The sequence below is a fragment of the Gopherus flavomarginatus genome, chromosome 4 (genome assembly GCF_025201925.1).
Source record: "Gopherus flavomarginatus isolate rGopFla2 chromosome 4, rGopFla2.mat.asm, whole genome shotgun sequence".
Classification (NCBI taxonomy): Eukaryota; Metazoa; Chordata; order Testudines; family Testudinidae; genus Gopherus; species Gopherus flavomarginatus.
Genome location: NC_066620.1, coordinates 74,403,678 through 74,427,829, shown reverse-complemented (window position 1 = coordinate 74,427,829; position 24,152 = coordinate 74,403,678). Strand labels below are relative to the sequence as shown.

Below are 24,152 nucleotides of genomic sequence, written 5' to 3'. Positions count from 1 at the left end.
ATTTAGGGCCAGATCCTAAGCGGGTGTAAATCAACCTGGCTCCATTGACTCTGGTCCTCCATTTATTAAATGTCTTACAAAAGTCAAACTTAGATAAATTTTAAACATATCTGTATTTAGCCACAGCTGACATTTGTGTTGCCAGCTCTAAGCACCCACCTCTTTTCAACAGAGAGACTCTTCTTAACAGGCAGTATGATCTATTGCCCAGAGCGTACCTAGAGCTGGAGTCTAGTCCTGTGTCTGCCACAGACTTGCTGTGTAACTTTGAGCATGTCTGTGTTTTAACCTGTCTGTACTTCAGTTTCCTCTTCTGTAAAATGGGGATAATAATGCTTGCTCGCTTTTGTAAAGTGCTTTCGGATATTCGGTCTTTTAAAACACTATAATACTACTACTTTGGAGTTATACTTTTGACTTTTTAAGTATTTTTGCAGAAGTTTCCTGAATAGGGAAAACACCAATAACCAAGCCATTTACTGAAATGAATTGTACAGCTGGCGGGAGAACAACAATTCTGTTTCATGGCAGCTTTTTAGGTTTGAAATTTGTTTTTGTTCCACACTGGAATGAAAATGAAACCTTTGGAAAAAAATTTGGAAAATACAATTGTGTCAAAATGTTCATTTTCAGATCAGAAAAGTCAGATTTCTGATTAAAATTGTTGTTTGTCTGTATTTCTCTCTGGAATTGACCAGCAAGTCCATGCTAGACCTCAGAAATCTTCCCATTTGAAAATTTTTAGTTTAAGTGGATATATTTCCGTGGAGCGAAAATGTTTCAACCAAAAAATAATATATATATATAATCTTCCCACCATTGTTAACAAGAATTGCTTAATAAATAGGCAAACGAGCTCTTAAATTAAAAGGATCCAGACCCATCATCAGCAGTGGCAAGAGTTTTGGAAACTTAAAACTCCTATTGATAGAACAGCAGATTTTTTTGGCCAAATGAATCTCTAATGTTGTTATATTGAAGTCTTAAGAGTAAGGTGACCAGACAGCAAGTGTGAAAAATCGGGACAGGTGGTGGGGAGGTAATAGGAGCCTATATAAGAAAAAGACCCAAAAATCAGGACTGTCTCTATAAAATCAGGACATCTGGTCACCCTACTTAAGAGTTGCATCGTGGATGACTTTGTCCCTTAGTTCTGAAGTGTGTTTCATTCGGGGACGGTTGAATACATTTGGATAAAATAAGAGCTCGCTTGAACCTTCACTCATAACTCAAACCAAAAACCAAACTGCTATGGAAGTTCAAAAAAAGCTTTGATTTTGTATGTGTTCTATTTTAATGCGCTTCTATAACTAGTGGGTTTATTTGGGAACAGATACACAAGTAGTGAAGTACTATGGAGTAAGATGAAATAGGATTAATACATTCCTTCTAACGTAGCTATAGTCACTTCTTGTCAGACATCTGAATCTCAAACGTTTGAGTGAATGTACGATGAGTATCTAAACTGAACTTCTGAACCCTTTGAACCCCTGGAGGTCCAGCTGTTATTAATGCCATATGATTCTTTCTTTTTAAGGGGAAAAATATTTCAGGTTTCTGAACTTTGAAAACACTAGAGATGAAAAAAGAAATTCCTTTTACTTGATTTGTTCCTTCCCATGATGAGGGCTGTACATATTGAGCCAATGTCACTCAATACATTTCATCTGTGACAAAAGTTGGATTAAAAACAGCATTTAATAGGAACCGTTGCAGACTGCATTTACCTCAGAACTGGGAAAGCTCTTCCTCTTTCCCATTATAAATGTGGTGCTGCAAAGTTGAGCATGGCAGGATGACAGTGGTCCTGCTATGCTGTCATTTCTACTTAATCACAGGCAATTTCAGTGAGTTTTGCCGAGCCTTCTTGCATGGTAATATCCAACTGGAGTGCAGATTTGGATCAGCAATTATTTTAGTAGGACTGACTTAAGTAGATTTATGAAGATGATTTGCCCCATTTGCTAAGTGTTCACTGACTGTTCATGTAGAGAGGATTTATTTTCTCCAAGTAAATTTCACTGAAATGCAGGAAATTAATGAAACCCATTCAAAACACATAGTGCAAATCATAGCATTTAAAGTGGAGCCAGTGGAAAGTTCTTGCTAGTCTCCAGTTCATGATGTGAACTTTTGGATAGGATCTGCTTGTAAGCCAGAAATCACAGAGATGCCACATCTGTATGTTGGCTCCATATTTTTAAAAAAGCACACTTTGCTTGACGGAAGTGGACCTATATCTTCACACCATAAAGCAGTCCTGTTCTGGGCTTCCGGTTGCATCATATGGAATGATGGCTAAGACATCAACCTAAATCAAGCACACTTTGCTTTACTTACAATGATGGGAATTCACAGCTCATGTTTTCAGAGTGTAGGGGCCTGATTTTTCCCTTGCCTTGCACATGGTGTGGTCATTTACACCTGGATGGGTCTATGAAGATAGCATTAGAATGATAGCATTTTACCTCTTCCCTGCACTTTGCACAGGTGTAAATGATTATAAGAGGCAAGGCAGTGGAAAATCAGACCTACTGGTGTGATGCAGCATGATGACACGAAGTAACCAGAATTCCAAGCCTTCTGTTTCCTGTTTAAAGGTGGTGCCTGGACAGAGTAGTAATTATCCGCTGTGGTCAGTTGATTTGACATATGTTACTGTACAGACAACATTAACTCCAAGAACTGCCTGGTCAATTTCCTAATTTGAGTCTGGAGAGTAAAGGAGCTCTGTAGAAACTGCTTTTTTTATAATCTAAGTAATGATCTATTGTATTTACCCCAAATAGGTAAAACACATCTGTGACTGAATGCACCCCATATTCACACCCTACTAATGTAATATTGTAATAATCTTTGTACAGCATGTGCCTTGTGAGGTATCATTTGAAAACGAATAGCTCACTGATCAATAATATCCTGGTGAAATGTATGTAGCAATATTTATATGTAAAGTTATGAATGTAAGCTGAAATCATGACTGAAATGTGTGTACCAGACAAGTCAGGGGAGGAGGTAAACCTAGGAAACAACAACATGGGACCTCTTTCACCATGAGACTCCATATCTGTCCTCACAGTGGGAAGGAACTTTATCTTGGGGCAACTCTCAGGAAAGTGCATTTCAAAGGGTGATTGGACTACAAAAGAGAGGGACAAAAACACCTCAGAGGGTCTTTCTCTCTCTCTCTCTCTCTCCCCCCCTTTCTCTCTTTTCCTCTCTTTCACCTGAGACGACAAAGGAACCAGCCCTTTGATTTTGGAATGGTGGGCGAGGGGAGAATTCTGGCTGGAGAATTTGGTCAGTCCTGTTGTTGGGAACATATGGTGAGGATTTTTCCTTGAACCGAGTCTAGTTTAATTTTTAGCTACTAGAAGATACCTTATCTTTATTTCTCCTGTAACCATTTCTGACTTTAATATCTTGTAGTTGTACTCACTTAAAATCTATTTCTTTGTAGTTAAATGAACTTGTTTTATTCTTTAAGCACAACACTGGATCAGTTCTAATTAAACTGACTTGTTTGATAACTCCAGTTCAAGTAGGAGGCTGTTGAATATTGACCCCTTTCAAGGGTAACAGACCTACAATATCTGAATTGTGCAGAAGAGGGCTGGACAATGTAGACCACATGTTTGGGGGAAAATTCAGTACTGGCCGTGTGTTGGGTCACCCTGCAACTAGTAACCAAGGCTGGCGGAAGACACAGTGTGATTGGCTTGTTGCTGACAGGCTGCTGGCATCATTGTTTCCAGACCAGCACTGCAGCTATATGCAGATGCTCAGGGTGTGATCTACAAGTTGTTTGTGAGCGGCCCAGGTTGGAAGTTACAACAGCAAAGCATTGTGAGGCACCCAGGGTTACAGGTCACATGGTGACACAACTGCTCACTAGTCTGATTGCACACTGGAATGTGACAGTCTCTCAAAGGATACTTGGATGTAAAAACTCATCCATTTGAAATAAATGACTGAAATGCTTTAGGATGAAGCACACACCAGGTTAAGAACTTTTAAATTTTAATTCAGGTAGAAACAAACAGCATTGGAGCAGGCTGAGAACAGCTGAGCTCTTATCTTTTCTGATCTTCTTAACCAGCACTTATTATGACAGTGATATGCACTAATTTTAGCCCAGGACCAACTGCTAGCCTTGGGGACCCCTCTGAAGACTGCAATGACTCTTGGCCTTCTACAAGCTTGGAGACCTGTCAATCATCTTAATATGTGACTGTCATGTTTAATGATTGACAGGTCTCCAAGCCAGTTAAAAGGCCAGAACCCACATCTGTCATGAATTGTCACTTGCCAAGATACTACACAACAGCTATTCCAGTGCTCATGTTAGATCCAAAATTGCCGTGGGCAAGTTTGCGAATATTCTATAGTAACAAAAAGTGAAAATTGCCAAAAGTGCTGTGCTGGCAAACTCAGGAAACACCAGACAGATAATGCAGATATAAATAATGCATTCCAAACAATGGTCTTGGTCGAGGGGCTGAATTCAGTCAGAGGTACTATTCAGCTGCTAGCACTAAATCTACCAAACGTCCTTCATTTTAAGGGACATCACTAATTTTAATCTCAAAGTTACCTGTGTTCCATGCCAATTAAGTGTCTCTTCACTACTTACTGTTACTTCATTTGTGATGTAAATAACTTTTAATGAAACTGCAGTTCTAGGAAGAGTTGCTTACACTAAAAGAATCAATCCCACAGCATTTTAGATTTCCTGCATGAATAATTTTTTTTTGGGGCACTCATTTTGGGTCTTTATCACATACTGTATCTCACATGTGGCCCATGTATGGTGGGTTGAAAGATGGGGTTAGCACTAAGCTCCTATTGGGTAATGTCAACACCAACTGTGGCAGCGGAACATGCCAGTGTTGCCTCCTCAAAAACAAGCAGGAGGAGGAAAACCACCTCCTAGCGTTGACCTTCCTGGTCTCTTTGTGGAGTTTCCAGCAGGCCAAAGGAGCATGACAGAGCTAAGCATCAATAAGAACCAAGCAAGACCTATCTTAGGGCCAGCCTCCCTAGCCCTTCGGTCGCCCATTGACTTCTGTGGGACTTGAGCTGGGCCTATGATGGGCAGGGGGGAACTTCTGGGACTAATCTCTGTTCTCCTTCAGATAGAAGGCTTCACATGATCATCTGGCCTTCCCTGCTCTGCATTATATATCCAAACTTTACATGTAGAGCTGTAGGCAACCTTGTTAGTCATTCAAAATATTAAGGGAACAGCAAGGATGGTAGCAGTGAGGGATGGTACCAAAATCTTCCAGTGGTCCTCCCAACGTTGGTCTGTCACCAGCGTCCCGATCCAGCTCCTCATTTGCCGTATTTGCACTGAGTGGGTTCCTCTTGTGTGAGGGACCGACCCTCCTGGCTTTTCAGGAGGAGAGTAAAAGCTTGAATGCCAATTTCTCTTGAGATGTGAAAAACTGTAACAGTTTAGCTGTTGTTATGGTTGTAAGGGTTGTTTTCTGTCACTGGCCAGGAAATATAATAGTGTCTTGAGTAATAGCAAGCTCATACTGTAACCTGGTGTCATTGTATTCTGATTATTTGAGCCTACTTGGAGAGCAGGGACTCTTGAAAGTGGCCTGAAAATGTGCCTTGGGGATCATTTTCTATGCCTTACCAAGGTGTGAGGAGTAGGCAGAGGCCACACTCACAGATGCATCAGGAAATGTTTTTCAGTTAAGATACAGAGATGTTCAGATTTTTAAATATTTATTTTGTTGGGAGGAAACGATAATAAAACCCCTAGCTTCATATGTAACAGATGAGCAGCTACTCAGCATGGATTGTGCTCCAGTTCCAGCTGCCTCCTCTCTTGGAAAACCTGTTCATAACCCTTTCTCTTACATGCACTCTGCATGGCTCTCTGGTTTGACAGGTTGGGGAGGAACGGATGCAGTAGTGTGCTGAAAGGGGCTACTGGGGAAAGCGACCTTAAACTTCTGCCACCACTTCAAAGGGGAAGTTGGAACAATTTCCCTTCTGCTATTGAAATCCATTCCCCTTCTGTAGGCTATATTTTACACAGGGTATATGGAGCTTAAGGGAGGAAATATTTGATGAGAACCCTCTTAAAATATCCATTGAGCTGTTATTCAAAAAGCACGGGCACTTGAGCTAGTTACAGCTCAGAAGGTCATCTTCATTCATAGATTCTAGGACTGAAAGGGATCTCGAGAGGTCATCGAGTCAAGTTCCCTGCCCTCATGGCAGGACCAGATACTGTCTAGACCATCCCAGATAGACATTTATCTAACCTACTCTTAAATATCTCCAGAGATGGAGATTCCACAACCTCCCTAGGCAATTTATTCCAGTGTTTTACCACCCTGCAGCTAGGAACTTTTTCCTAATGTCAACCTAAACCTCCCTTGCTGCAGTTTAAGCCCATTCTGAGCACTAGTACTGAGTGTGTTTATTAGACACATAAGTGACGACGATACTCCTGCTCTGCTTTTAGCTTTGTCAGCTCTTGTGATTTTGTGACAAGTTTCATGATATTTGGTAGTTTTTCTTAAAGCTGTAATATGATTATGAGAATTGCAGCTATCCCTGAAGGGAGTGGGAAAAGTATGTTCCTAGCTTTCCTGATTGTGGAGAAAAGCCTGAAAATATGAACCTTAAAGCCTCAAAAACCAGAAGGCAAAAAAAAAGAATCCAGTGTTTGTTAATTTTAAAATGTTGTGACTTGTAAGACAACCCTCATGATTCTGGGGGTCCTGACTCAGGATTTTGAATGCCTGTGTTTGGTAATACTGTGCTTTGGGGAGCTCATAGGCATACTCTTCCCCATATGCTGCAAGAGGGTGTTTGCCACTAGCAAATGCAGCAAAGGTGAAACTGAAACGAAGAGAGAGTTGTCTTGGCAGCAGACATCTGCATATGAGTGGAAAGGAAGGGGAGAAAGAATGGGCCAGAGTATGTTTGTTCATTTTACTTTGGGTCAGCAGCACGCTCTCCATTGTTGGGAAAGACAGAGTATAAACTCCATAAGGTCAGCAGAAACTCCTTATCCAATTCTGTATGTGCTGTTTGAAGAGTATGCTGTTGGAGACTCGAATTTTTTGAAATTGGCTACTTGCAGATCATTCAGGTTGACAGTACCTCTTTAAACTGTTTTGAGGCTTGGTTTAGATGCACCCGTTGCTGACAGCTATTTCAAGCAATGTTTCAGTTTCCTGGTGTAGACAAGGCTTTAAAAGTATCAAATGTCAAAAGAAAGTGCCAACCTCAACAGCTTTGAGGGGAATTATTTTTTGAGGCTTAGATGAATACATGTTTTAGTTTCTTGCTGTCCAAACTACGCAGTTCCTAACAGAATTCTCTTTCATTCATTGACCAAGCTATATCCAACGGTTACATTGTGGGTTGTATTTTGGGCATCTGAAGAAATACATGTTAACAAATGCGGCCACTGTTTGCACTCTCCTCTCCTTAACACGTCACGTGCACACTGAAAAATGGGGACTACTGGGATTAAAAACCCATAAACGGTCTGTCAGTGGGAGTGTTGGCAGCAAGTTAAAAACTTCTGTAAATCATTTCCACAGATATTTCTACTTTAAAGCCAGAGCAGGGAGATCTGCAATCACAAGGATCTCAGTCAGCCTGAAAAGTTATGGGTTACGTTTTTAAAAGTGGCCTCTAATTTTGGGTGCCTCGGGTTTTGGATCTACGGGCTGATTTTTCGGAGGTGAAGAGCACCTGTAGTACCTTTTGATTTAGCAGTGAGTTGTGTGCTCTCAGCTTGTCAGTCCCAGGCACTGGGCATGGAGCATTAGAGGCCAATTTTGAAAATGAGTGCTTATGAGCCAGACTGTCTCCTGTGCTGAGACCCACTTGAGGCAGCAGGAGTGGGGTATTTGTGGCCATCAAAGAGCCAGTTGCAGTTTCTTGATTCTTGCTACTCTGGCTCTGACATGAATTTAAGCAGCCTAGAGGCTGCTGTAATTTAAGAAAGGTGGCAATGGATCATAGGTGACCATACACCAGCTGTACACTGGTCTACCGGTGGTGTATTCCACCCACCCACCTCCTTTCCCATCATGCACCAAGATTCTCTCTGTATGCCCTGTGTTGTGGATTGGCTGATGACTGGTGCAGAGGCTAATTCCACTGGCTGTTTGCCATTGTAGACTCTCCTTAACCTTCTTCCTCCTGGAGAATTCTCAAGGCTAGATTCCAGCCCTGTGCTCAGTAATTAGAAAAGAAGGAATATTAAGAGAGCTGAAACGACAGAAGAACTTCCTGAAAAATGTGAAGAATGGTGTCTTTGGGAGGGTAGGAATATTCTGTGAAAACAAAATAACTTCTCTTCTCATCAGAAGGACTGGTAAGCAGAGCTTTGTGAAGCTGGGGAGAAAATAGATGAAAATTCACGCATTTCTCACCATTTCATTGTGTGGGATTACAGGCTGCCAACATTCTGTGAACCTTTGAGTGACTGAAATGCTTTGCATTGAAGTATAGAAGACAAACACACAACCAAGAAATTCCCATTTGATGGGATCAAAACATTACATGAGAACATCATAATTCCAGCAAAACTGCCTTGTCCTGCCAATTTACCCAGTGCCCAGGGATCCCTAGGCTATCTACCTCGTGAGCTGCCAGTTGCCTGGCTCTGAAGCTCCCCTGATCTGCCCAGGTGCTCTTTTTGTAGGATGCTGGGCTGACTGGCCCCCAGGATCCCTGGCTTCCCAGGCACTCTGGGATGCTTCCCTCCCTGGGCTTCATAGTTTCATAGAGTTTAAACCCAGAACAGGCCATGAGATCTTCTCATCTGACCTCCTATATTTCACATGCCATTATATTTGTTACCCTGTATTGAGCCCAATAGCTTGTTTGGCTAAAGCACATCCTCCAGAAAGGCATCCAGTCTTGGTCTGAAACCATGAAGAGGTGGAGAACCCACCACTTTCCTTAGTAGTTTGTTCTGGGGTTGGTCACCCTCCCTGTTAATCATTTGTGCTTTATTGCCAGTTTGAATTTGTCTGGCTTTAGCTTCCAGCCATTGGTTCTTGGAGAAGGGCATACCTCTAGAATAGAGAGCCCTTTTGTACCCAGTATTTCCTCCCTAGGAAGGTATTTAAATGGTGTAATCAAGTCACCTCCCAATCTTCTTTTAGATAAACTGAACAGATTGAGGATCCTAGCTACACTGCAGACTTCTGTCAGCATAGTTATGAGGGTCAGGGGTGTGCAGAGCTGCGATCCCTGGTTGACATAGCTGTGCCAGTGGAAGATCCTAATGTAGATGCAGTTCTACTGGCAAAGTCATGCTTTTATCTTTATATCTTGGTTCTCTCCTGGAATTGTTTGACAGTATCAATATGAAGTCTTGCTTCGCTGGTATATCTGCAGCCACACCAGCAGTATCTGGCCAGTATAGTATACCAATATTCCTATACTGGTTAGGTGCTCCTAGTATGCATACTGCCCAAGTCTCTCTCTCTCTCTCTCTAAGGCATTGTCTCCAGCCCTCGAATAATTTGTGTGGCTCTTCTCTACACCCTTTCCAGTTTTTCAGTGTCTATTTTAAGTTGTGGACACCAGAACTATATGCAGTACTCCTGTATCAATTTTCACTAATGCCATATACACAGGTAAAATCACCTGCACCTCCTGCTCATTACTCCCCTGTTTATACATCTGAGGATTGCATAAGCCCATTTCGCCACAGCTTTGCATATGGCGCTTACGTTGAGGTGCTCCTCCATGGCCTCCGTTCCTTGCTCCTAGATGTAGAATTTTGTTTTAATATAGGCATTTGCACATTTTAGTTTGACTTGGCCCAGCTCACCAAGTGATCCAGATCTCTCTGTATGACTGCCCTGTCATCCTCATTATTTACCACTCCACCAAAGTGGCATCCACAAATTTAATCAATAGTAATTTTGTATTTACTTCCATATAATTGAAGAGAATGTTGAATAATCAGTCATTATACCAATCCTTGTGGAACCCCACTAGTAACACGCCGGTTTACTGATGAATCCCAGTTGACAACTACTTTTTTGAGGTCTGTCAGTTAACCAGTTCTTAATCCATTTAATATATGCTCTATTGATACTTTATAGTGCTAATTTTTCAATCAGAATGTTATATGTACTAAATCAAACACCAAACAAAAAGTCTATGTATGTACAACCTACACAGTTACGTTTATCAACCAAACTTGTAATCTCATTAAAGAAGAAAATCAGGTTTGATTGACAAGACATGGTTACAAACCATGCTGACTGATATTAATTATATTCATATTCTTTATCCTTTGAATCCTGTATCAGCTTTTCCATTATTTGACATTTGCTGGGCAGGGCAAAACCCACCTAAAGTTCCCAGGTCATCCTGCTTATGCTTTTTAAATATTGGCACAATATTAGCAGTCTTGTGGAATTTCCCTGGTATTCCAAGATGAATTAAAAATTAACATTAGTAGGCTAGAGATTTCCTCAGCCAACTCCTTTAGGACTCTTGGGTGCAAGTTATCCAGGCATGTCAATTTAAAATATTTACCCCAGTAGATGTGATCTAACCTCCTCCTCAGCTACTAATAGACTGAAATATATTTCATTATACTAATATGCTATGAATAAATCATCCTGCTTTCCAAATACTTCCTTTTCTGCATCATGATAAATAATTTTACCATCTCCATCCAGCAATGTGTTTCTATCATTGATAAAATTTCTTTTGTTTCTAATGTATACTTGAAAAAACCAAACAACCCCTCCTTCCTCCCCCTCCTTATTATTGTCCTTAGCCCTGCCAGCCATGGAATTTTCCCTGATATCTTTAACTTCCCTTATCGATTTTCTGCACTTCCTAACCTCTAATGTATATCAGTTGCTATCTATTCTCTCCCCTTCCCCACCCCTCGTTGCCATTTGTTATATATTCCTTTTTTTACTTCTAATGGCTGCCTTCACTGCGCCAGTGAACGAAGATGGGCTTTCAGCCAAAGTTTTCCTCTTTCTTTTTTGTGGGAATTATGGCTTTTTGGCATCTAATAGACTCTTCTGAAAGAACTCCCACTTCTCATTCACATTTTTCTATCTAATTTTTTTCCTCCCAATCAACTTAACTCAATTTTCCTCAGCTTTGAGAAACTAGCCTTTTTGAAGCACTAAGTATATGTATTACTGGTTGAGCCTGTCCTGTGTTTGCCCATATTGCATGTAAATGGGTCATAAACACTGGTCTGTAGGCAACTGCCAACTTGAAGTCCAGTGATGTATTCATCATAATGAGGTCCAAAATAGAGTAACTTCATTGTTGGGTGCACTCCTTTTTTTGTTAGAAAATTATCTAATGATGTTTTATGACTGGCTGCATGAGTTCTACCAAATTAAATCCCCACAACCAATTTTTTCTTTTGCACACAATACAGATAGGTGCTTAAGGGCTACTCCTCCTGTTCTCTGGTTGGACTTGGTGGTCTCTGACAGACCCCCACCAGTTCCCTTGCTGGGCATTTAGTTAGCATGTTGATCCATGTGTACTTAAGATCCTGCACTTCTAAGTAACCTTCCCCTTACCGTTTTTTACTTGCTCTGTTCTTCCTAAACAGGATATAGCCGGTGATTTTTAAATTCCAATCATGGAAATCATCTCACTAGGTTACAATAATGCCAATTATATCAAATTTTATCTTCTCAGTGAGAAGTGGACTGTCCAGCTCTGTGGGATACCCATCTGGTGAGTTCATAACTGCGCAGCTCCACAGGCTGCATATCTGGCAGGCACATGGGCTACACATGTCTCCAGGAAGTCTGTCTCTCTCCCTCCTCCCCCCCCCCCCAGGGCAGTTGGGTAGCTTGGAAGCCAGCCCAGAGCTAACCAGAAATTTTCCCAAAAAATCAGTTTGTTTCTCCAAAATGTAACTCTTCTAAAATTTCCATTCCATGAAAAAATTTGCATTTCTAACTTTTCATTCCAATGTGGAACGAACAAACTAACCCATAAATAAAAAATTAAAAAAACGGGAAATGCCAAATCTTTTACAGGATGGAAATTCTGGTTTCTGCCTGTGTCTACATGAAGCTGCCTTGCTCTGTTTCTAGTCCAGGTTTGCAGATTCAGCAGGTGGAATTTTCAAAATCCATGTAGGCCTTGGACTAGCTCGGATCGCATTAAAATCAATGGGAGTTTTCTCACTGACTTCGTGGGAACAGAGCTAGGCCGTCATCTAACAAGTTTAGCACAAAGTTCTGATAAGCAGCCAAAATTTGGGGTGTTTATCTGAATGAAACCATGAAATCTTTTGAAGTTCACCCACCATTACTAACTGTAACTAAACAATAACTCAAGAAAAGGAATACAAATTTAAGTGCTAGTCAGAAATCTAGTTGTGATACTTAACCTGGCTTCCTGCTAGAAAGATAAACAAATAGTTTGATACTCCATGTTAAATTAGGACATTGTATATTGGCAGCAGATGACTCAAATTTGTTTACAAATTAAAATAATAGATTATGGTCCTTGCCTTCCAAACAGAATTTTCAAAGTGGGTCTGGGCAACGCACAAAAGGAAAAAAAAAACCCTACTCCTCTGTTTGTTTCATTTATCCTGATTGTATAATAATGCTGTACTCAAAGGGACATGCAGTCTGTTTAGGCCCCAAATTATACATTCCTTAAAGGATGATAACCTCTCTGCATGTTCCAGGGATCAAAGTAATCCTGTAGGAATGCACAGAATTTACCTTAATGTAAGGAATATGTATTTCTGGGCTGACAGTAGTCAGAGGGTCCCTTTAACAGTAATTTATTTAGAAAGTGATTCATTATACAGTGTAACAGACATTTATCCAGGAACGATTTATTGACCATTGAGCAGCAAAATTAAAGTTCCAATCTATGACCAATATATTTGTCAGATATGAGTGGGATTGAAACATGCTGTGCCTGCTTTTGGGAAATGCCTGAAAGGACTGTGATTCTTGATTTTTGCACCTGCCACAGTATCAGAAGTACATTTTTTAACAATAAAAGGAATAATATGTCTAAATGTATGAGTGAAATGGTCAAAATGCAAGCTAGTCTGATTTTGGGTTTTCCCATGTAAATACGTCCATAGTGCTGCTGAGTGTTGATACCAATGTTCCCATTAGAAAAAACTGATTCCCTCCATTTTCTTTTGACAGCTGTGAGACTTTCTATTGCTGCCCAATGGCATAATCCCCAAATTCCTCGTATGAGCAACTGATTCAATAGATTGTGGGACACTCTCTTAATAAGGAGAAAACATAACACTAAAGATTTAAAAAAAAATCTTTAACTGGCTACCTGGGCATCATTTATTATATTTACTGCCTCTAATGCACATGCCTCAAAGCCAGGAAGGTTACTTTCCTCTCACCCATGTTGAGAAATTGTTGTTTAGTTACAGCCTTTACTTTTGTCTGTGTGAATTGTTGTTTTGTTTTTTCAAATTTGTGTATTTTAATTTCACATATAAATGAAGTCAGTGGGGTTGCCTCTGGAATGCATTTGTCCCACTAATTTTAACATGCTGGTGTACATTTTTTTCAGTTGAAAACGCTGTACTTGAGGAAGGAATGTTTTCTTACATGCTTTTTCTTATGTACATATCCGTGAAAAGGTTTCGTTCTCAGTGTCGGGGGACTCTGCCAGATAGTGAGCAAATATTGGCTGTCTCCCCAAGACCTCAATCAATGACTTAAATGTTTTCCTACCTGATTATACTACAATGCAAAAGGTAACTCAAATATCTGTTTAATCTATTGAATGTCTTTGTGCACGGTGTGTTAGAAGCTTTGGCTCTTGTGTACCTCCTATCAGTAAGAAAGAGTAGCCTAAAAGCATTCTAGATTCTGTGTTTAGCAATGAGCTTTGTTCCACATTTCTGAAATGTAAGGACTATAGTTTAAATTTTATTCTGTATATTAATTCCTCATCAATTGCTGTTATTACAGTTAAGAGGCTCAGAGGCATGAGCATGATGACCAAATTTATTCCTGCTGCAACTCCTGTGCCAGAGTTAACATAAGCGTAGTTTGTGTAGAAAAGCAATATCTGATTGCAAAAGAGGCCTTCAGAGATCATTAATCTTTCAACAAAACTACAGTCTTTGTGATTTGCTAAACCAATGGGAGATTTCTCAGGGACTCCTGCTCCTAAATCCCTTAGGTATTTCTGACCGTTCTACCCTAGAGCAGTGGTTCTCAAACTTTTTTTTTCATGGACCACTTGAAAATTGCTGAGGGACTCAGTAGACCACTTAATGGTCTTTCCAAATGTTTGTACCATTAGCTAACTATTGTAAAGTGCTTTGGATAAAAGCGCTATATAAAAAAAGTAATAATAATTAGCATTTTTTGTTCTACAAATAAAAGCACACAACTCATATTTTAATATTAGTAGTCTTACCTTTCTAATGTGATGGATATGCCCTCTCTCCCCCCATTGCAGCAGCCCCCAAGCTGGGGCTGGGAAAGATGGGGGTCTCTCCCTCTCTCCCCCAGGGTGGCAGCCCCCGAACTGGGGCTGGGAAGGAGGTGGGGAGGTCTTTTCCCCTGCCACAGCAGCCACAGATCTGAGGCTGGGAAGTAGGATCATCTCTCCCCGGCAGCCACAGTTTTGTAGCTGGGGAAAGTCACCTCTTTCTCTGGCCGCCGGAGCCCTGCACATCCCAAATTCTCTCCACCTCCTCTTCTCACCCCATTGCCCCCACCCACCTGCCCCCTATTCCCCCCCGGCACCACCTCACCTTACATGTGCATCTTCTCCAGGGTCCAGGCACCTAATTAGTAGAGCCATGCCTGCACTGCTCCACTATTAGGTGGGTTGCCCTTCAGTCTTTCATGTGCGGCCGCCCAGGTGCACACCTTAGCGGGAACTATCTGCGGACCACCTGAATGGAGCTGACGGACCACTTGTGGTCTGCGGACCACAGTTTGAGAACCTCTGCCCTAGAGCATCTGATGAGTGCAATCTCTGTGCTCCCCATCCCTGTTACCCTCCATTCACCATGCTAAGGCAATTGTAGGTCAAACTCTACCCTCACTTGCACCTTGTGCAGCCCCATTGATTTTAATGGGTTTCCATGGGGGAGAAATTATGACTGATTTGGCCCTCTGATTTCTAGTGATGCTTTTTTTTTTTTGATTTGGTCCCACAATGCTTGCTGCCTCAAGACTCCATATCTGCTAATTTGAGAGAAAAAGAAGTGAAGCTATTCCCTCCCCGTCCTCCCCCCGCAACCCAACTGTCCCCTGAAATGGATACATGCATTGAGAAAAATTGCTAGCAATAGATTCAATAATCCTTCAGCACCTGTTACATAAGGCTCCTAGTGCTTAATCTTAGCTTTTACTCTAAGGGCAGAGAAAATAAAAGTGGACAGCATTAATCTTCTGACTTCTAGTACAGTCAGGACTGCCAAGCACAGTGCAGATGACCTCAGGATGATTTACTGTTTTGCATGTTTCTTACTTCCCTTAAAGCTCGACACAAGAGAAGATCTGATTTATAGAGTCTATATCTTGGCTAATGGGGGGAGGGAGGGAGGAAGCTGATGTGGCTGCACTATCTGCAGCAGTAAATTCAAACAACACTAGTTGGCTTTTTTGTCTCTCACCTGCCCCTTTAAAATAAATAAATAAACAGCAAACGAAACACTAGATTATTTTAGGCTCGAGCTTATAAATCCAAAATAAAAAGACTTTTTTGTATATTTAACACCATTATAAATGCTGGAGGCAAAGCGGGGTTTGGGTTGGAGGCTGACAGCTTACGACCCCCATGTAATAACCTCGCTACCCCCTGAGAGGTTCCAACCCCTAGTTTGAGAACCCCAGGTATAGATAGTGTCTACACTGAAGTGCTACTTGGCCCAGCTGTGCGTCTGTAGCATTTTAAGTATAGACAAGCCTAAAATCTTAATGTTTTCTTAAGAGAGCAATCCATTCAACAGCTGGATGACTTTCCATTGAGATTGCTCGGGAAGAACTGGTGGCCCCTTAAAATTGCGAAGTCTTTGTATTTAAAAAAAAACAATTATACATTAGCCCGACTACCGCCAGCTTGGCTTGTAAGTATCTGTCTCTTCAACATGATTTTAAAATGTAAAAGGACAATAGTACTGTAAGACAATTTTTTTTAAATGATCATCTGTTGAATTGCCTATGTGGCTTGCAGTAAATCTGGTTTGGAACAAAATCCGTTCTTGTTCCCTGGGCAACTGCAGGGTATACATGATAATCTCTGTAGTGCTACTATCACAGGCAGATTCCAGCCACACTGTTATCTTGATGGCAGCTGAGCAATGAAAGTTCAGTGGTACAGGCAGCAGACTGCAAAACCCTTAGCTCAGTCTGTGTGGTTGGCTACATCAAGTATCTAAACAAGGAGTGAATTTATTTTTGGAACAAAGGGCAGATGACAATTAGTGAGGAGTCCCTGGTTTGACACAGTATTCAGAGAACTTACTTTGGGGGAAAGGTGCCTTGCCATCTGCTTCCCTGCAAGCATGAAAGCAGTAGAGAATCTCCTTGCAAGCCAAGAAAAAGTTAAAGTGGCAAATATAATAGTGGAAAATATAGAGAAGGGGCAAAGAGCTGGCTAATGAGCATTAGAAAGGAACAAGGTGTGTATTTGAGTTTCTTCTCTGAACTCATCTTTATTGAATTTTTATATGGGAAAAGGCCAAAGAGATGTAATCATTAAATGTCTGAAGTAAATGCATAGAAGAAAAGATACATGGTGAAAATGTAAAAGTATCTGCATCTCTTGGTCACAGTATTTGTGAACAAGGATCTTAGAACAAGTTAGTATAAAAACACTGTATACTATCTTGTGGGCCCCAGAGTGACCCACAAGATAGGTGTTCAGCTGCCCAAGTCATGAGCAGGGCCGAATCTGGTAGGCAGCCTCTAAGCATGCCTACCAGTTCAGGTCCCTTTCAAAATCTGGCAGGAGGAGTGGAGGTGATGGTGATAGTAGGTGGGGCAGTGGTAAAAATGCCCAGTGACTGTTCTGCTGAGGATAAATACTTTACTAGTCTTTGGGCCAGAGGGAGTGAGAATGACTGTGTGGTCTAGTGGTTAGAATATCCACCTGCAAGGTGACCCCGCCTGCAGGTCCAGTCTCCCTGGTCCAGTCACTTTTCCATTCTTTATCCAGAGTGCAACAGCTTCAACAAGAAAGATGGAGGGAGCCCCACATCAGAATTCCCATAGGTCAATGATTAGAGAATTTTCCTGAAAGGTAGGAGACCCCTGTTCAAATCCTTCTCCCCCTCTGATTCAGAAGGGGGAATTGAGCCAGGGTCTCCTATGTCCTAGGTAAGTGCTCTAAATTCTGGGCTAATTAGGTGTGTGGAGTCACTGCCTCCACCTTCTGCTGCTGTTTTGTGTGGAGTCAGGCAGATGACTAACTCATGCCTGCAAGGAACAGTTAAGCCACCTGCAGTCAGACAACTGGTTCCAGTTCATGGATTGGAAAGTAGAAATAAGCGCTTCCCTGCAGCCCACGGTTAAGGGCCTATCTTCATGAGAGGGGCAGGGCTTAAGACACACCCCTCTGGTTGGCATCTTCCATTGACACTAACTTAGGCAACTCTCCTCTTAGCATGCTGGCTTGTGTGGGTCATATTCTAGGTGGCTACCTCTCCCCTTTCATTGCACGGGGAGCCTAGGCACCTAACTTCGATTTGTGGATTGCGATGTTGTTTTCCTGTGATTATTTCTTTTTCTAGGCACCTAAAAGTTAGGTGCCAGGACGCTCAGCATTGCAATACCTACGTGCCCTCACGGGTCCCACCTACAGTGACTTGGGAAAAATATCTCTTAATCTCTGTGCAGGGTTCAAGTATCTGGTAACGGGATGACTGAACAGAAGGATGAGGGTTTAACATCTGGCATTCTACCACAGTATCAGACCATTAAGTAATCAAAAGCAGGAATTTGTGTAGACATTAGTATTGCATACCCCAAGTCATGAAAAATCATGAATCAGACCCCAGAATCATGAGATTAATATTTCAATTTTCAGATCTTTGCATTTGCCCCCCAGGTCTTAGAGCCTTCAGAGTTTAAATTTTCAAGCTTTTCTCCACATTCATGAGGGTTAGAAACCTACTTTAAAAAGGAAATCTGAGAATCTCAGATAATCACGACTCCTGAAGCAGTAACATAAACACTACGTATCGCAAAACTCATGATAAATTGTTGAGAGTTGGTGACAGTGAGTCATAAATAGTAAATGCACACTTTGTATAGTGTCATGTATTAGAAATGTAAGAGAAAAAGGGATAAGAAGAGGAGAAATAAAGCAAAAAGATGCAAAATTCATCTATGGTTCAAAGATCCAATGATGAGGAACAGTAGCTCTATTGACCCATCTCCTGGGCCAAAAATGCTTCACACAGCTGGAAGATAATACTGCTTTGAAATAAAGTATTTTCTTTAATCAGCTTGTAGATCTAGAAATCATTACCACATAAACCATGTAATTCTTGCGAAGTGTAGTGATGAATGCGGCATTTCTCACAAACCATTGTCTGGAACTTCCATTTTTGTCTTTTAATAGGCGGGGGTAGGTCTGTGGCTGGGAGAGCCCATCAAAGCTTTCCATCTCTGTTAAGACTGCTGTGACAGGAGTCTGCTTCTGGACACCCTTCTGTGCTTCTGAAAGTATTTCAGTCTATATCATCAAATAAGCTCTTGAGGTCACAAGCCCCTCATTTCATTCATCTGTCTCTCGGCTTAGAGATATCAGTCTGCTTAGATGATTGGTGCCTGCTGTGAATATTAGCAGGTCAGACTGGGTGAAAAAGGAGCATCCTAATCTTTTGACATATGAATTAATAGGGAAAGTTAACCTAGACTGAAACTGAATAACACTTTATTGCGAGGGAAAAGGTTTTGGGGCCCATGGCTAGAACTGAACAGGAAAATAGTCAAGATTTTCAAAAATGTTCCCATCTCAAAATGAGATGAAATTTTGAAATCTTAAATATTTTTGTGAATTGATAAACTGAAAAAAAAATAAGTTCAGGAGGTCCATCGAAACATTTTGTTAATTTTGAAACTTGTTGCTTCAATTTCAACCATTTTAATTTTTTTAATGTGTTTTTATACTGTCATTTAGCTCAAATTTAGAAACAAATAGTTGTTTCAGCTTAAGAAACCAGATTTTTTTTTCAAAATGGAATGTTTCAATCATTTCAAAAGTTGTTTTTAAACATTAATTTCTTGACATAAAAAGAAAAACACAAAACTGACCCTTTTCTGCAACCAGTTTGAGTTTTGATGAATCAACATTTTTTGATGAGAGAACGGCTGTTGAAAAATTCTCAAGTAGCTCTCTCTACTCATGCTTGCTGCTTTGAAATTGTTGGGATGAAATTATGGCAAAAACTATACAGCTGTTTCACTTGATGGCTCATAAAATCTGAATGAAGTCCTTCAAGAGCCTTTTTATAGTAAAAAACCATTTTTGTGCAGTTACGATAGCATCTGGTTCCTGTCGCTGGGAAATCCAGAGAATCCACAGGAGCCAACCAGCCTGCTGTCTGCTGCAGAGCAACACCACAGCACAGACTAATGCCTTGAACAAGTACTGGGTACCTCCTTTAAATGGCTGCAATATAAGAAATGCATGTGGGTGTGCTGGGAAAAGGTAGCATCAGTGAAGTTCAGTTAATACAAATGAAGGGAATTCGGGTGAAATGCCCTTGAATAAGATTCTCTTTGTTCACCTGTGCGAAGAGTGGTCTGATAAGATAGCAACACCTGAGTCAATAGGATTAATCATTGTCTCATATTGTCTAAGAGAATATATACCAGCCATAACTAAGGCAAAAGGAGTTGGCAGGTTTCCATGAAAGCTTGAGAACATGGCTGCAGCTTTCCCAGATGAGTTCAAATGATGGGGTTGATGAATTAACTTTTAAACAAAATTTATTTTGAGACATAAAGGTCAAATGTTGCTCACCATACTTACCTGAACAATCCCACTGAACCCAGTTGAATGACTGGGAAAGGCAGGATTTGCTTCAGTCACTTCCAGTTTGACCACATTTGTCATTCTAATGCTACAGTTTATCTTTTCTCTTTGGCAAGCGTTGATATTTAGCAAGAATATTATGTGAAGTTATAATATACTCCAAGACGACATTACCTGGGTCAAGGTTTGCTACTCAGAATATTTACATCCAAAACCATGCAAGGCAAAATCTTTTGGAGAATAAGCTCTTTGGGGGTGAGGGCCATCTTCATTTTGTGCCTTATATAATGCAGAACATGTTGTTGCATAACAATAATGGTAAGGGGAGAGGACCCTGGAGTCTTTTTTCTTTTTCTATGACTGGAGATGGGTTCAAGTCATCAAGTTCCAGTGTGGCCCAAACCTTTTTCCTCATCTTTGGATGTGTTCAAATTAAAAGTTGCAAATCAGGATCATTACAAATGCGAACGTCACAAAGTTCTAGGGTAACATTTTCAAAAGTGCCCAAAGCAGCGGTGGCTCCAGGCACCAGCGCACGAAGCGCATGCCCAGGGCAGCAAGTCGTGGGGGCAGCGTGCCAGTTGCCGTGAGGGTGGCAGTCAGGCTGCCTTTGGCAGCATGCCTGCGGGAGGTCTGCCGGTCCCAAGGTTTCAGCGGTAATTTGGTGGCGGGTATGCCGAAGGCGCGGAACCAGTGGACCTCCTGCAGGCATGCCGCTGAAAGCTGCCTGACTGCCGTGCTTGGGGCGGCAAAATACATAGAGCCACCCCTGGCCCAAAGGCAAGATTTTAAAAGATATTTAGGCTCCTAAAATACAGATGGGCACCTAAGTGGGATTTTAAAAGTGCCTAAGCAAGTTAGGTGCCTAACCTATCTGCATCTTTAAATGCCTGACTACCTTTGAAAATCTGGCTCAAAATGATTTAGGAAATTTAGTTCCATTTTTCAAAAGTGACTTTGGCCCAATTTTCAAAGGTATTTAGGTACTGCTATGCTTAGCACTGAAACACCTGATTGACTTACAAGCCTAACTCAGGAGCAGCAGAGCCTTCCCAAAAGTGGGGGCCAGAAGCCCCTGCCCCTTCTACCCAAGGCACTGCCCCAGGACAAGCGGGAAGCTGGAATAGGCTGGGAGACACTGACCCTCCACCTGTCTGGCGTGGGGGGTTGAGAGCGGCCCCTGGCCATGTCCCTGCACTGCAGGCCCCCTGCCTACGACAGGTGGAGGATTTGCAGCTCCCTACAGTCGCCTACGTGGCTCTTACACCAATCTGGCTCCGGCCAGGGAACAAGACCTCAGAGCTGTAGCCTGGTCATAAGAGCCGCACAGACAGGCAGCTGTGAGGATCTGTGGACCCTTCACTGCCTTGGGCGGGGGCTGCTCTCAGGTCCCACCCACACTGGACAGGTAGAGGGTCCGCAGCACAGCACCCCATGGTGCCAGGGCTCCCCGGCTTCCCGGCTGGGCTGCAGTTGCCCTGCGGGGCAGGGCCTTGGGGAAGAGAAGGGGCAGGGGAGGCCTGTGGCAAAAAATAAATAGGCCAGGCCCATCCACTTTCAAAAAGTGGGAGGGCCCTGGCACACTCTATTCTGGTGTCCCTGGCCGAACTGTCATTTTCAAAAGTGACTTAGGCTCTTAGGAGCATAAGTGTTAAAATGGGACTTAGACTCCTAGGTCGGTTAGCACTGCAACATATTACCGCTGGGGGCATTCTGCACCACTTCGCAATGCAGATTTTTGCAGAAGTTAACGTACGTGCAGAATTTCCTGTCCCCCACAGAAATGGGCTGCAGTGCTGCTGGCTGCCATTAGGGGATACTGGACCCAGCAAAGCCCAGCTTACACATAGAAGACACTTAGGGGGTGAGGGGGAAAGGAAGCTAAAGGGTTCCTGACAGCTGCAGTTCACAGCATGCCCTGAGGGAAGGAGAGGGCAGCAGGCAGGAAACTCCACGCAGGCCTGGGACTGAACATCAGGCTGTTTCTCCCTCTGGATCCCTGGGCTCTTGGGTGGGGGCAGATGTCTGGGCTTGGGGTCCCTGCAACTAGGCTTTGGGAGAAGGTGGTGTGGGTATCTAAGCAAAGGAGAACCCGTGGCTGGGCTTGTGGGGAGGGTGTCTGGCCACCTGGCTGGGCTCTTAAGGAGGGGGCGGAAGGGGGCTGAGAAACAGGAACTGGGTTGCCATAGGGGTTTCTTTAACTCTCTATTCTTGGCAGAATTTTTGTGTGTCTGTATTGTTACAACATACTTGCTGACAGGTATTTTGAAATAAATTATAAAAATAATTGAAACTGGTGTTTTTATGTAATGTTATTTTGACAAACAAAATTTGCAGAATTTTAAAACATTTTGCATAGAATTTTTAATTTTTTTGGCACCGAATGGCCCCAGGAGTAAACTTACATACGTAATTCTTTACACACAGCAGAACAGCTTCAATAGGAGATACTGAGAGAAATCTGCCCCAGAATACTCCACAGCTGAGTGGTTAGAGTATTCCGCTGAGAGTGGGGACCTGGTGTTCAAATCTCTTCTTTGCTTCATGCAGAGCTGAGAGTTGAATCCTGGTCTCCCACATCCAGGGTGAGTGCCCTAACCAATGGGCCAAAGGTTATGAGGAGGGGCAGCACTTCATCTTCCTCCTCAGCTTTTCTTGGAAAAAGGGCTGACCCGCTTAGGTGCCTAATTCCAGGAGAGAGTTCATGGCTGTGAATCCCAAGTAGAGATGGGCACTCTGTTGCTCAATGGGGGGACCCAGGGTTGTGAAGTACCTTGCTACCACCCGCCCTTAGCATGAGGAAGCCTTGTCTGTACCAGCCAGGGGTCAGCTCCCTGACTCCACTGTCTATGAGAACACAAGCACTCCCCTCTAGGCCTCCTAGGGCCTCCTGTTACTATGCCGGTTTGAGACTGGCACACCTTAACTCTCAAGCCTTCTGAGCTTCTACCTGGAGTATCCAGACTTTGGTTCACTGGACATTCTCATTGTTCACTGATTTGCTGCTTCCATAGAAACAGTATTCTCTAGCTTTCCAGTTTCACCTCAGATCACTGTTCCACTTAACACAGCACTTAGATATGTTCATAGTGAAATCAAGTTTAATTTTGTTTATCAAAGCATATGGATGCAAGTGATAGCAAGTAGAAGTGTTGGAAATAAATGATTACATATAAAATAAAATATAGGGCTGTCAAACAATTAAAAAAATTAAACATGATTAATCGTGATTAATTGCACTGTTAAACAATAATAGAATACCATTTATTTAAATTTTTTGGATGTTTTCTTCATTTTCAAATATATTCATTTCAGTTATAACACAGAATACGAAGTATACAGTGCTCACTTTATATTTATTTTTTATTACAAATAGTTGCACTGTAAAAAAACAAAGTAATATATTTCAATTCACTTAATACAAGTACTGTAGTACAATCTCTTATAATGAAAGATGAACTTACAAATGTAGAATTATGTTCAAAAAATAACTGCATTCAAAAATAAAACAATGTAAAACTTTAGAACCTACAAGTCCACTCAGTCCTACTTCAGCCAATCGCTCAGACAAACAAGTCTGGTTACAATTTGCAGGAGATAATGCTGCCTGGTTCTTGTTTACAATGTCACCTGAAAGTGAGAACAGGCATTCACGTGGCACTGTTGCAGCTGGCATCGCAAGATATTTACGTGCCAGATGCGCTAAAGATTCATATGTCCATTCATGCTTCAACCGCCATTCCAGAAGACGTGTCCATGCTGATGATGGGTTCTGCTCAATAACTATCCAAAGCAGAGTGGACTGATGCATGTTTGTTTTCATCATCTGAGTCAGATGCCACCAGCAGAAGATTGACTTTCTTTTTTGGTGGTTCGGGTTCTGTAGTTTCTGCATTGAAGTGTTGCTCTTTTAAGACATCTGAAAGCATTCTCTACACCTCATCCCTCTCAGATTTTGGACGACACCTCAGATTCTTAAACCTTGGGTCGAGTGCTGTAGCTGTCTTTAGAAATCTCACATTGGTATCTTCTCTGTGTTTTGTCAAATCTGCTGTGAACATGTTCTTAAAACGAACATGTGCTGGGTCATCATCTGAGACTGCTATAACATGAAATAGATGGCAGAATGCAGGTAAAACAGAACAAGAGAC

General features: G+C 41.9%; 1 protein-coding gene across 2 annotated transcripts in view; it reads left to right on the top strand.

Annotated features, from left to right (window-relative positions):
- KIF26B (kinesin family member 26B) overlaps nucleotides 1–24,152 on the top strand; it is a 462,886-nt gene that overhangs the window by 199,963 nt on the left and 238,771 nt on the right. The window lies entirely within an intron of this gene.